Genomic DNA, 14,479 nt, shown 5'->3' with positions numbered 1-14,479 from the left:
GATACTCAGTAAATAGTTACTGAATGAATGAAATTCAGCTCAAGGTATTATATGTTAACATTTGTATGATAAATGTCTCTAATTCAATCACCAGATTACAACATTCTGTTTATTCAAATGAAAAAAAGTTTTTCCCCTTATCGAGCCTCGACGTTATAAGGAAGTAATATGGTTCACTACTGGGCTGGGAGCCAGAAAAAAATCAAACTTTGATAACAGTTTACTCTGGGATCCAAGCTTTTCAATGCCTCACCAAATCTCATGAGTGAAACAAAATGTCATTCTTAAGTTTTTTATATAAATTAATTGAACATAAAACTTCTTTTTTTGAGACAGAGTCTCACTCTGTTGTCCAGGCTAGACTGCAGTAGCACAATCACGGCTCACTGCAGCCTCAACCTCCCGGGCTCCCACTTTGGCCTCCTGAATAGCTGGGGGTACAGGTGCACGTCACCATGCTCAGCACATTTTTTGATTTCTTGTAGAGATGGGGGTCTCACTATGTTGCCCAGGCTGCTCTCAAACTCCTAGCCTCAAGTGATCCTCCTGCCTCACCCTCCCAAAGTGCTCGGGTTATAGGTGTGAGCCAATATGCCCAGCTAAGTATCAATGGCTACCTAATGATAGTAGGATTATGAACAATTTTTATTTTTCAAATTTTATACGAATATGTACATATTTGTAATTAGAAAAATACACTCTTTTTAAACTGGTGCTCTTTAGAGATAGGCAAGTAAATATCCCACTTGACAAAACACATAATCATATTCTTGGAATAAATCATACTTTAATGAGTTAAATGATTATGTTTAAAGTGTTTGGAAAGTAGTATATGCTAGACAACACAAGCCCTAATGTCAAATAGCCTAGGTTTAAATCCAGCCTCTGTTACTCACTAGCTGTAGGAACTTAGGCAATTTACCAAACTTCGCTAAGCCTCAGTTTCCTCATCTGTGAGACAGGAAGGACAGTCTCCTCATCTGTGAAACAGGAATACCTATTATGTATGATTACTGTGAGGCTTAAGTAAAATCAATAAAATTCACCTAGTATGTTGGCTAGAACATTAGGATTCTATAAATGTTAGCTATTACTACAAAACCACAGAACTTCTATTGAAGGAAATCAAAGAATCAGAGTTAAAATTTTGGAGTCAAGTTCAGCTCCCACCCAATTCAAGAATCCTTTCCATGATAATCCCAACAGATCATGACCTAGTCTCTGATTGAATACTTCCAGTATCTGAGTTCATCACCTTCAGAGGCAGTTTTTGTTGAAAGTCCTTGCGTTCTGTAAAAGCTGCCTACTCACAAATTGCCCTCTTTGATAGCCTCTGCAATGACAAGTGTTTACTCCCTGTTAAAGAGGTGAAGAGAGCTCTGAGATTCCCCTTATAGTCTTCCTGTGACCTGGCTTATAGACTCTCCTGGCCAAGGCCTTCTGCGCAGTTCCAACTTTGTCAATGTATCTCTTCAAATGCGGCATTTAGGTCTATACGCAATACTTGAGGCCAGGCATGATGGCTCAGGCCTGTAATTCCAGCACTTTGGGAGGCTAAGGTAGGTGGACTGCTTGAACCCCTCCCACCTCAACCCCCGAAGTAGCTAGTGCCAGGAGTTCAAGACCACCCAGGGCAACATGGTGAAATCCCATCTCTACTAAAAAAAAAAAAAAAAAAAATTTACAAAAAATTAGCCACGCGTGGTGGCACACACCTATAGTCCCAGCTACTGAGGAGGCTGAGGTGGGAGAATCACCTGAGCCTGGGAAGTCAAGGCTACAGTGAGCCGTGATCACGCCACTAAAGTCCAGCCTAGGCGACAGGAGTGAGACCCTGTCTCAAAAAAACAAACTTGAGACACGGTCTAACTGATGCAGGCTACAGTGACAGTATTACATCCCAGCAGCTGGACCCTATATTTTATTAATGCTGTATGAAATGATATATTTTTTCGTAACAGAATCTCATTGTTGGGTCATATAAAGTTTGCAGTAAATTAAAATTTACTGACGCCAAATCAGGCTCTCCATTTTAAATATTTGTAATTTATATTTTGCACTTAAATCAAAAATGCTTCTTCTAAATTTCATCTTGTCTGTTTCAGCCAAATGTTTCATATATTGAGGCCAATTTGCATCTTGATTATACTTCCCTCTCAAACATAATTTTATGTACAAAACTGAGTATCTGTTTTCAGAGAAAATAACATCTCCTAACATATGCTTTTATTAATTCATTTTTATTTGGAGAGGTTTTGTGAACTGCATGTTTTTTTTCTTTTCCAGCTAGAGGATTCATTCAGCAAACTTTTATATAACACATTATATAAGTCAGACACTGTGATAGACCCTGGGTAAAAAGAGTTGAAAGGCACAATTTGCCTTCAAAAAATTCATGATTTAGCCAAGGAAAAATATACATAATGAACAAGTTGCGAAGACTGAGATAACACCGTCAGGTGAAGCACATACAGGTACACGAATGGCTTGGACTTGAGGAAAGAGTGGAGATATTGTTTTTATTTTTATTTTTTTTGAGACAGGGCCTCACTTTGTCACCCAAGCTGGAGTGCCATGTCACAATCTCAGCTCACCCTTGACCTCCTGGGTTCAAGTGATCCTCCCACCTCAACCCCCGAAGTAGCTAGGACCAACCACAGGTGCATGACAGCACCCCAACTAACATTTTGCATTTTTAGTAGAAATGGGGTTTTGCCGAGTTGCCCAGGCTGGTCTCAAATTCCTAAGCTCCAACACCCCAGCTAATATTTTGTATTTTTGGTAGAAACAGGGTTTCACCAGGTTGCTCAGGCTGATCTTAAACTCCTGAGCTCAAGTGATCTGCCCACATCAACCTCCCGAAGTGCTAGGATTACAGGCATGAACCACCACACCTGGCCGAGTTGGGGTATTATTAAGAGAAAACACGGCTAGGTGTGGTGGCTCATGCCTGTAATCCCAGCACTTTGGGAGGCCGAGGCGGGTGGATCACCTGAGGTCAGGAGTTCAATACCAGCCTGACCAATATGGTGAAACCCCGTCTCTACCAAGAATTACAAAAATTAGCCAGGTGTGGTGGCATGCACCTGTAGTCTCAGTTACTCAGGAAGCTGAGGCAGGAGAATCGCTTGAACCTGGGAGGCGGAAGTTGCAGTGAGCTGAGATCGTGCCACTGTGCTCCAGCCTGGGCGACGGAGCAAGACTCTGTCTCAAAAAAAAAAAAAAAAAAGAGAAAACACTTGCTGAGAGAGATAGTGTCTGAGACTGGCATTCAAACAGGAGCAAGAGTTCTCCAGGTGCAGGAGCCAGACAGGAGGAGGGCACTCCAGGTGGAGGGAATAGCTTGTGCACAAATGGGAAGGGCAGGAAGCACCACAGGATAGGTGAAACATTTAAACAAATGTAAAATGTAGGCGGGCGTGGTGGCTCACGCCTGTAATCCCAGTACTTTGGGTGGCCAAGGTGGGAGGATCACCTGAGATCAGGAGTTTGAGACCAGCCTAGCCAACATGGTGAAACTCCATCTTTAATAAAAATTCAAAAATTAGCCAGGCCTGGTGGCGTGTGCTTGTAGTACCAATTACTCAGGAGGCTGAGACATGAGAATCACTTGAATCGGGGAGGCAGAGGTTACAGTGAGCTGAGATCGCACCACTGCACTATAGCCTGGGGGACAGAGTAAGACTCAATCACAAAAACAGAAACAAACAAAAAAACCAAATGTAAGATGTACTATACATGTAAAATATGCACTAAATTTTTGAATACTTACGTTTGAATACTTACCCCAGGCTGGAGTACAATGGCGCAATCTCAGCTCACTGCAACTTCTGCCTCCCGGGTTCAAGCAATTCTCCTGCCTTAGCCTCCTGAGTAGCTGGGACTACAGGCGCCCGACACCACACCCGGCTAATTTTTGTATTTTTAGTAGAGGCGGGGTTTCACCATGTTGGCCAGGCTGGTGTTGAACTCCTGACCTCAGGTGATCCACCCGCCTCGGCCTCCCAAAGTGCTGGGATTACAGGTGTGAGCCACCACGCCCAGCCCCATACTGATTTTTATGGTGACTTCTTTACTGTGGTAAAATATATGTAACATAACATTTACCATTTTAGCCTTTTTTCTTTTTTTTGAGACAAAGTCTTGCTCTACTGCAGAGGCTAGAGTGCAGTGGCACGATCTTGGCTCACTGCAACCTCCACCTCCTGAGCTCAAGCCATCGTCCTATCTCAGCCTCCCAAGTAGCTGTGACTACAGGTACTCCCTACGATGCCTGGGTAATTTTTTTTTTTTTTTGTATTATTTTTGTAGAGATGGGGTTTCGCAATGTTGCCCAGGTTGGTCTCGAACTCATGAGCTCAAGCGATCCTCTAGACTTGGCCTCCCAAAGTGCTGGGATTATAGGCCTGAGCCACCATGGCTGGCCCATTTTAGCCATTTTTAAGTGTACAATTCAATAAGTATGTTCACACTGCTGTGCAACCATCACCATCGCCCATTTCCAGAACAACTTCATCCTTGCAAACAGAAACTGTCATTCAACAAGAATTCCCATTCTCTTCTTCTAACCCCTGATAAGCCCTATTATACTTTCTACCTCTATAAATTCCATATTGATTTTTTAATATTTATGTTGAAAAGAGCACTTTGGGAGGTTGAGGCAGGCGGATCACGAGGTCAGGAGATTGAGACCATCCTGGCTAACACGGTGAAACCCCGTCTCTACTAAACAAAATACAAAAAATTAGCCGGGTGTGGTTAGCCAGGTCCCTGTAGTCCCACCTACTTGGGAGGCTGAGGCAGCAGAACGGCGTGAACCCGGGAGGTGGAGCTTGTAGTGAGCCAAGATCGCGCCACTGCACTGCAGCCTAGGCGACAGAGTGAGACTCAGTCTAAAAAAAAAAAAAAAAAAAAAATTGTATGTTGAAATAATGTTTGGAATATACTGGGTTAAATATAGTCATGGGCTACATAACAATGTTTCGGTCAACAACAGACCACACATACAACAGTTCTACAAAATTATAAGATTACAATGGAGCAGAAAAATTCCTATTGCCTAGTGACATCATAGCCATCTAACCATCCTAACGTTGCTGTACAATGCATTACTCACAAATGTGTGTAATTATGCTGGAGTTAACGAACCTACAGCACAGCCAGTCGTATAAATGTACAGCACATGCAATTATGTATAGTACATACTTGATAATGACAATAAATGACTATGTTACTGGTTTATGTATTTACCATATGTTTTATTTTACAGTTTACTCCTTCTACTTATAAAAAAAAATTAACTGTAAAGCAACCTCAGGCAGGTCCTTCAGAAGTTATTCCAGAAGGCACTGTTATCATAGATGACAGCTCCATGCCTGTTATTGCCCCTGAAGACTTTCCAGTGGGACAACATGTGGAGGTGGAAGACAGTGATATTGATGATCCTGATTCTGTGTATGTCTAAGCTAACATGAATGTGTGTGTTTGTGTCTTAGTTTTTAACAAAAAATTTTAAAAAGTTTTAAAAAAAACAATTTTTAAGTTGAAAAGAGCTTATAAAATAAAGAGATAAACATTTTTCTACAGCTATACAACATATTTGTCTTAAGCTGAGTGTTATTACAAGTCAAAAAGTTAAAATAATTTAAAAGTTTAAAGTAAAAAAGTTACAGCAAACTAAGGTTAATTTATTACTGTAAAAAAAATTTTAAATAAATTGAGTGTAGCCTAAATACATAGTGTTTGTAAGATCTAAAATAGTGTACAGTCATGTCCTAGGCCTTCACATTCACCCACCACTCACTCACAGGTTCACCCAGAGCAACTTCCAGTCCTGCAAGCTCCATGCATGATAGATACACTACATAAGTGTAACACTGTTTATCTTTTCTTGAGAGGGAGTCTCGCTCTATTACCAAGGCTGGTATGCAGTAGCGTGATCTCAGCTCACTGCAAACTCTGCCTCCCAGGTGCAAGAGATTCTCCTGCCTCGGCCTCCCGAGTAGCCAGGGCTACAGGTGTATGCCACCACACAAGGCTATTTTTTTTATTTTTAGTAGAGATAGGGTTTCACCATGTTGGCCAGGCTGGTCTTGAACTCCTGACCTCAGGTGATCTGCCCGCCTCGGCCTCCCAAAATACTGGGATTACAGGTGTGAGCCACCATGCCTGGCCCACTGTTTATCTTTTATACCACATTTGTACTATACTTTTATGCTTAGATATGTTTAGACACACAAATACCATTGTGTTACAACTGCCTACAGGACTCAGAACAATAACATGCCATACAGGTCTGTGGCCTAGGAGTGATAAGCTATTCCATACAGTCTAGGTATGTAGTCGGCTATCCATCTAGGTTTGTGTAAGTGTGCTCTATCGTGTTCATAAAATGACACATTTCGCAGAACAGATTCTCACTAAGTGATGCCATTACTATAGTTCACCTTGTTTCTTTTTATATCTTTAATGCGGCTACTAGAAAATTTTAAATTGGGGCTCACATTCTACTTCTAATGGACACTACTGTGCTAGAATATAATGTGCAAGTAAGGAAACAGAGACGATGCTAGAATGAGTAGATACAGGACAAGTCATGAGGGGGCCATGCATTACCCTACAGGACCCTGGAGAGCAAATAACAGACTTACAAGGAGAGTGACAGGATCAGACCACCATGGTACTAATGTGGGTGCTAGCTTGGAGGAGGGCAAGGCTGTAGGCAGAAAGACCTTTAGAAGATTCATAAAGCTGAGAGGCAAAGAATACTCGAATTATGGCAGAGGAAACCAGAATAAAAAGAGCCACGGTTCCTAAACAGAATGGCTGTATCACAACCACCTGGAAAAACAACAAAGTCATCAACCAACTTTTAGAAATTATAAGATAATTCAGAAAGTCTGATGAGTATAAACTCAATAGCTTTCCAAACCTATTATAAAAATGTGAAAAAAGAAATCTCATTCATAATAGCAATATACCTGTATACTACTTTAAAACTACATTAAAAAAACCACATATACACATACACAAGTCTAGGAATAAATTCAACAGGAAATGCGTCAGATCAATACAAAGAGAAACAGAAAACTTTAGTGAAGATCTAGAAGACCAGAAGAGTGGAGATGTATGATAGCAGCTGTCATGTGCCAGGTACTTTACATGTACATATATACTCATGTTACAGTATTCATTTAATCCTTTCAATAACCCTATGTGGGAGGTACTATAATTATCCTATTTTTGATAAGCAGACAAGATTGTTTTACAGAAATACTCAAAATAATATGTAAATTCAATACAAACTTCATTTTTAAAAACTTTTTAAAGAATGAATTGACTGTGTGCAGATGAGAAAAATGGATGCAGCAACATGGATCAGGATCATGGATTGTGGATCATGGATCATGGATTATGGAGGCCACAACCCTGAGTGAATTAATACAGGAACAGAAAACCAAATACTACGTGTTCTCACTTATAAGTGCAGCTAAACACCCAGTACACATGGACATAAAGACAGGAACAACAGACACTGGGGACTACTAGAGAGGAGGGGAAGACAGGGAAGGGGGCTGCAGGCTGAAAAACTACCTATGCTCAGTACCCGAGTGAAGGACTCATCCATACCCCAAACCCCAGCAAAACACAATATACCCATGTAACAAACCTGCACATGTACCCCCTGAATTTAAAATAAAAGTTGAAATTATATATATATAAAAAAAGAATGAATTGACCATTGAGAAAGTGAAAAGACAACCCACAGAATGGGAAAAAAATATTTACAAATCATATTATCTTGGAAGAGTGTGTATCTAGAATATATAAAAATCTCTTACAACCAAATAATAAAAAGACAAACCAATTTAAAAACTGGCTAAGGATCTAAATAGGTATTTCTGTTCTTCAATTCATTTTTTAATATGTTTTTTAGAGACAAGATCTGGCTCTGTTGCCCAGGCTGCAGTGCAGTGGTGCAATCATAGCTCACAACAGCCTCAAACTCCTGGGTTCAAGTGATCCTTCTGCCTCAGCCTCTTGACTACAGGTGTGCTAACTGAAGAGACATGTCCAGCTAACTGAACAGACATTTCCTGATAGAGGGTATACAAATGGCCAATAAGCACTTGAAAAGATGTTCAATATCATGAGCTGTTAGGAAAATGCAAATCCAAACCACAATCAGATACCACTTTATACCCAGTAGGATGATTCTATTAAAAAAAAACAAATAAGGCCAGGTATGGTGGTGCACACCTGTAATTCCAGCACTTTGAGAGACCAAGGTGGGAGGATCACTTGAGGCCAGGAGTTTGAGACCAGCCTGGGCAACATAGTGAGACCCTGCCTTTACAAATAAAAACAAACAAAAAAAATTAATTCGCCAGGAGTGGTAATGTGCCTATAGATTTAGCCACTTGGGAGGCTGAGGCAAGAGGACTGCTTGAGCTCAGGAGTTTGAGGCTGCAGGAAGCTTTGATCACTCCACTGTACTCCAGCCTGGTCAACAGAATAAGACCCTGTCTCTCAAAAAAAAAAAAAAAAAAAAAAAAAAAGACAAGTGCTGGCAATAATGTGGAGAAATTAGAAATCTCATGCATTGTTGGTGGGAATGTCAAATGGTACAGCTGCTCTGGAACACAGTCTGGCAGTTATATGACCTAGCAATTCCACTGGTATATACCCAAGGGAAATGAAAACACATGCCCGTACTAAAGTCCATAGCTATTCATAACAGCCCAAAAGTGGAAACACCCCAAATGTCAATTCGTTGATGAACAGATAAATAAAACGTAGCATATCCGTATGTTATGAGTTGAATTATATTCCCCAAAAAGATATGTTGAAGGTCTAACTTCCAATACCTGTGAATGTGACCTTATTTGGAAATAGAGTCTTCAAAGAAGTAATCAAGTTAACATGAAGTCATACTGAAGTAGGGTGGGCCTTTAATCAAATACGACTGGTGTCCTTACAGGAGGAGGAGAAGAAACAGGTTTACATTGAGCAAATCCAATATGCAGACAGACACACAGGGAAGGTGACCATTTGAAGACAGAGGCAGAGACTGGAGTTATGCAACTGCAAACCAAGAAATGTCAAGGATTGCCAACAACCACCAGAAACTAGGAAGAGGCAAGGTAGGATTCTCCCCTAGAGCCTTCAGGAAGAGCATGACCCTTCCTGACACCTTAATTTTGGACTTCTAGCTTCCTTAACTGCAAAAGAATAAACTTCTGTTGTTTTAAGCCACCAGTTTGTGTTACTTTGACCGCAGCCCTACAAAACAAATATACCATAGGATGAAATTTCATTCAGTAATAAAAAGGAATGAATACTGAAACATGCTATAGAATGGAAAAATCTTGAGTACATTATCCTAAGTTAAAGCAGCCAGTCACAAAAGACTACACATTGTATGATTCCATTTACACAAAACACCCAGATCTAGAAAGACAGAAATATTAGTGGTTGCTTAGGGCTGGGGTCTTACTGGAGTCAGGGATAGGGAGTGACTGCTAATGGGTATGGGTTTATTTTGGGGGTGATAAAAATGTTGTAAAATTAGACTATGGTGATATTTGCACAACTCTATGAATATACTAAAATCCTCAAATTGTACACTTTGAATAATGAATTATATGGTGTGTGAATTACATCTCAATAAAGCCATTAAAAAATGATTTGGGGCCAGGTGTGGTGATTCACGCCTGTAATCCCAGCATTTTGGAAGGCCAAGGTGGGCGTGTCACTTGAACCCAGGAGTTCAAGACGAACCTGGGCAACATGGTGAAACCTCATCTCTATAAGTAATACAAAAATTAGCCAGGTGTGGTGGTGCACACCTGTAGTCCCAGCTACTTGGGGGGCTGAGGCAGGAGGATCACTTGAGCCCAGGAGGTCAAGGCTGCCATTGCACTCCAGCTGGGTGACGAAGTGAGATCTCATCTCTCTCTTTTTTTTTTTTTTGAGATGGAGTCTCTCTGTTGCCCAGGCTGGAAGGCAGTGGCGCAATTTCAGCTAACTGCAACCTCCGCCTCCTGGGTTCAAGTGATTTTCCTGCCTCAGTCTCCTGAGTAGCTGGGATTACAGGCACACGCCACCATGCCCGGCTAATTTTTGTATTTTTAGTAGAGATGGGGTTTCACCATGTTGGTCAGGCTGGTCTCAAACTTCTGACCTGGTGATCCACCTGCGTCGGCCACCCAAAGTGCTGGGATTACAGGGGTGAGCCACCGCGCCCAGCTCCCCAACTCTTAAAAGAAAAAAAAATTGACAAGCTGACTCTAAAATTAATCTGGAAAATAAATTAATAATAACCAAAAATATTGTTTTTTAAATGAGAGGACACGAGCTGATATAGTATATGACTTCCAATAAAATAATAATCATGATGGAGTATTTACCCTATTAGATGTCAACATATAACATACATTTTAATATAGGACATTGTGGTATTGGTCCAGCAAATAGAAAAGTATACTATAGAACAGAAGACAGTCTAGAAACAGACCCTGTATGATAAATGAGTACATGTGGCCAGGTGAGGTGGCTCCTGTCTGTAATCCCAGAACTTTGGGAGGCTGAGGTGGGAGAATCTCCTGAGGCCAGGAGTTTGAGACCAGCCTGAGCAATATAGCAAGACCTCATCTCTATCTCTACAAATAAAAATTAAAAAGAAAAAAAAGAAATTAGTACATGGTAAGTGTGGCATTTCAGATCAATGGCTCAAGAATGGACTGACTATTCGAGGTGACAGTGCTTGGAAAACAACAATTATACACGCACAATTCCAGAGGAATTAAAGGAAAAAAACTATTCCCACAAGAAGAACTTCTAGGAGAAAACAGAGCTTTAGGAGAAAACCCTCCTCTCTCTAAAAGTAGAGGAGGATTTTTCAACTTCAGCACAATTGACATTTTTGGCTGGTGAAATTCTTTGTTGTGGGAAGCTTTCCCATGTGCTATAGGATGTTTCCCATGCACTGTAGGATGTTTAGCAGCACCCCTCACTTTTACTCACTAGATAACCAATAGCAGCACCATCCTAGTGGAACAAACAAAAAACATCTACAGACATTGCCAAATAACCCTGAGAGCAAAAAGCTTTGCCATTTAAGAACCACTCAGATTGGGAATGATAGCCACAAAATACAAACACACACAGAACAGACTGATAAATTAAAACCTAAAATTTTAAACTTTGTTTCAACAAAGATGCCATATAGTTAAAAGACAAGCAACAACTTAAAAAAGCAATAAGCAGGGAGTAAATATTATAAACATATATAAATAACAAAAGATCAAAATCCAGAACATATAAAATACTACTATAAATCAGTAAGGAAAAGACAATCCAATAGAAAGAGATGTTTCTCAAAAGAGGAAATACAAATGGCCGACAATCATGAAGATGTTCAACCTCAACAGTAATCAGGGGAATGCAAATTAAAACAGCAATGAGAAATCACTTTTCCATCCATCATATTGGCAAAAATAAAAAAGATTGATACCATTAAATGTTCGAAAGAGCATGGGTGGCTGGGCACGGTGTCTCACACCTGTAATCCCAACACTTTGGGAGGCCGAGGCGGGTGGATCACTCGAGGTCAGGAGTTCGAGACCAGCCTGGTCAACATGGTGAAACCCCATCTCTACTAAAAATACAAAAATTAACCGGGTGTGGGAGCAGGTGCCTGTAATCTCAGCTACTCGGGAGGCTGAGGCAGGAGAATCGCTTGAACCTGGGAGGCAGAGGCTGCAGCAAGCCGAGATCACCCCACTGCACTCCAACCTAGGCAATAGAGCAAGACTCTGTATCAAAAAAGAGAGAGAGCACGGAGGAAATTATTATACACCGTGGGTAGCAGTTTGGCATTCCTAAATCCCCATACTCTCCCATCCAGCAATTCCACCTGTGGGTACCCATCCTTGAGAAATGCTCACATGGGCACATAGAGGTGTGTGGGAAGGATGTTCTCCGCCACACTGCGTCTGACAAGGAAAAACTGGAAACAATCTACGGAATCTTACATAACCATGGAATTTACAGAGCAAGTAGAAAGAATAGGTAGATCTCTACATACTGACAAAGAAAAAATTCCAAGACCCGTTTTTAAGCATAAAACGTCAAGTTATGTAATGCATAAAACATACATATTTGTAAAAGTTTAAGGCGAAATCTTACAAACATATAACGTGCACACACTTGTCAAATAAATGCAAAGAAAAATACACACAAACTGACAACAGTTCTTATTTTGTGAGAAAGGGACTGGTAAAGAAGAAAGGGAGGAGACGGAAAAAAAAAATCAAAGAGGATCTGTCTTCCACACTCCCCACCCTCACCACCAAGGAGAACATAAAGCTAAGAAAGATTTGTCTTGTTTAAAATTGTTACATAATTTTGTTACAAGACTTTATGCACAGACTATAACTAGGATATTTTTAAAATACATTTTTAAAACAAGCTCAACTTTACCAAATTTAATCCATCTTCCTCCCTGCGCCCCGACCCGCACTTTCTAATTCCTATGACTAACAAAACCTTTCAATTCCTTCTATCCTTGTAACAGAACTAAAAAAAAAAGTATAATTTCAATTTTGTGTTTTTGAGGAGAGGGTATATAAAGGAGTTTGAATGTTGTAATCATATCAAAAGCCTATCAAAAGCTTATCGAGGCATGGGTTTGTTTGTATTTTAAGGAGCAGGTGTCAATTTTATAATAAGTATTGATTAAGGTTCTTAGTTTTGATCCATCCCAGGGATGTGAAAAACCAAAGAGGTGGCTCCCGGCAAGACCCAGAGCAGGGTGTGGTCTGAGAGGACAGGGATGGTAGCGGGGGTGGCGGCTCACACGCATCCAGGGGAGAAAACAGCAGCAGTGGCCGCGTCGAACTCGCAGCGCCCGAGTAGCTACCAGGTGCCGCGGGCGGGGCCTCCTTTTTAGCTGATTGGGACACGCAGCCTCGAAGGTCTGGTAGGGGCTCCCAGAGAGAGGGTAAGGGGGTCGGAAGGAGAGGCCCGACGAGAGCGCGGGAGGACGTGGGCAGGCGTGAGGCCCTCCTTGCGCACTTGGGTGCTGAACCGCCCCGCCGTGGGCGACGGGGGCGAGGGGGCCACGCTGAGGGGCGGGGAGAGGGGCAGGGCCAACTCGCTCCGGGACAGCGGGGTCCCCGCAATGTCACCCCCGTACACGGTAATATCCCCCGCCCCACGACCCCTCTTGATCTGCACTGGAAGCCCCTCTGCCCCGCGCACAATCCCGGTGCAAGGCCTCGCCGGCCTCTGAGCCTCACTTACCTGCTGTCTCGGACTGGGCCGCACACCTGCAGCGGGCTCACGGTAAAATGCTGGAACCTGTGCGGCCGCCAGCGCGCACCCACCCGGATTCACTAGGGCCGTAACCACTTCCGTTCCTGCGGCAGGCCTGGAGGACGTAATCCCAGCTGGGGTCTGGGAACGGGCAACGCCATCTTGTACGGAAGCTCCTGGGGCAGGTGATGCCTACCCAGTCTGTCTCCTCTGTTGAACAAAGAATCTGTTAAAATTGGAAGGGCTTAACGTCTTCAGAAAAGTGACGCATTTGTTTCTGGGATGGTATGTTTGTGTTTTGGTTTTGGCTTTATGTTTTGTGTTTTGGTTTTGGTTTTGGCTGAACTCTCACAAATGTAATATGGGACATCGAATTTTCTTTCTTTAGTATCCTGTGTACTGTTTTTCTGTTAAACAATAACAGTAAATAGAAGGAAAGACAGTGTATTTAAATAATGTAGTCTTCATTAGCAGTGCACATTATCCTATAGCCACTATAATAATTTTATGCACCTTTTTTTTTTTTGGTGGAGACTGTCTCCCTACGTTGCCTAGGCTGGTCTCGAACTCCTGGGCTCAATCGATCCTCACAGCTCAGCCTCCCAAAGTGCTGGGATTACAGGCGTGAATGCCCAACCTATGCCATCTTTTATAGCGATAATCACAATATCTTCTGTTTATATATTAAATCGTTCATCCAATTAGTCTTCATTAGCAATTATATGTGAGGCAGTTAATGTGTGCTACATGCATGTTTCTCCTTTCTCATGGAATGTGTAAAACAGAAGGAGAAATGAGATGTGCATAAATAACCAATATAAGGTGTAATCATAGCTACCATTTGTTGACTTTGTGCTCACCTGTTGCTAGGAGCTTTGCAAAGCATTTTACTTATTTTTTCTCTTTTAATCCCCATAACAACCCTATGAGGCAGTACTATTATTAGTGCCATTTTACATAAAATGGAAAAAGGTTAAATAACTTCTTCAAGGTAATTCAGCAAGTAAGCACTGGAGTTAGGAATCAAACCTCATACGTCTAATTGCAAAGCATGTGGCCCCATCCTTTATACTACATTGTCTTCAATACAGAGGCAAATGTTTTAAATTCCACTGAAAGAGTATCCATGGGGGAAATTTCCAGCTATTATAGGTGATTAACT

At 41.6% G+C, this 14,479-nt stretch overlaps 1 protein-coding gene and 1 long non-coding RNA gene across 8 annotated transcripts in view; one reads left to right on the top strand and one right to left on the bottom strand.

The window, feature by feature from the left end:
• Window positions 1-13,495, bottom strand: part of EXD2 (exonuclease 3'-5' domain containing 2) — a 50,882-nt gene extending 37,387 nt beyond the window's left edge. For 2 of the 7 annotated variants that reach the window (XM_025392146.1, XM_025392142.1), the window contains exons 1-2: window positions 13,306-13,420; window positions 897-980 (exon numbers count right to left, since the gene is read on the bottom strand). The gene's annotated coding sequence lies outside the window, so the exon portion shown is untranslated. Of the gene's footprint in view, window positions 1-896; window positions 981-12,859; window positions 13,134-13,305 lie in introns of those variants that run through there. The other 5 variants (XM_025392147.1, XM_025392144.1, XM_025392143.1 and 2 more) reach the window with 4 other exon arrangements.
• Window positions 1-14,479, top strand: part of LOC112628859 — a 29,566-nt gene that overhangs the window by 9,833 nt on the left and 5,254 nt on the right. Inside the window, exon 2 of the long non-coding RNA XR_003120489.1 lies at window positions 8,981-9,143. This is a non-coding gene — a long non-coding RNA (uncharacterized LOC112628859). The remainder of the gene's footprint in view (window positions 1-8,980; window positions 9,144-14,479) is intronic.

The sequence above is a fragment of the Theropithecus gelada genome, chromosome 7b (assembly GCF_003255815.1).
Source record: "Theropithecus gelada isolate Dixy chromosome 7b, Tgel_1.0, whole genome shotgun sequence".
Taxonomy (NCBI): Eukaryota; Metazoa; Chordata; class Mammalia; order Primates; family Cercopithecidae; genus Theropithecus; species Theropithecus gelada.
Note: the sequence above shows the minus strand (reverse complement) of the source record. Positions and strands in the feature narration are given on the sequence as shown.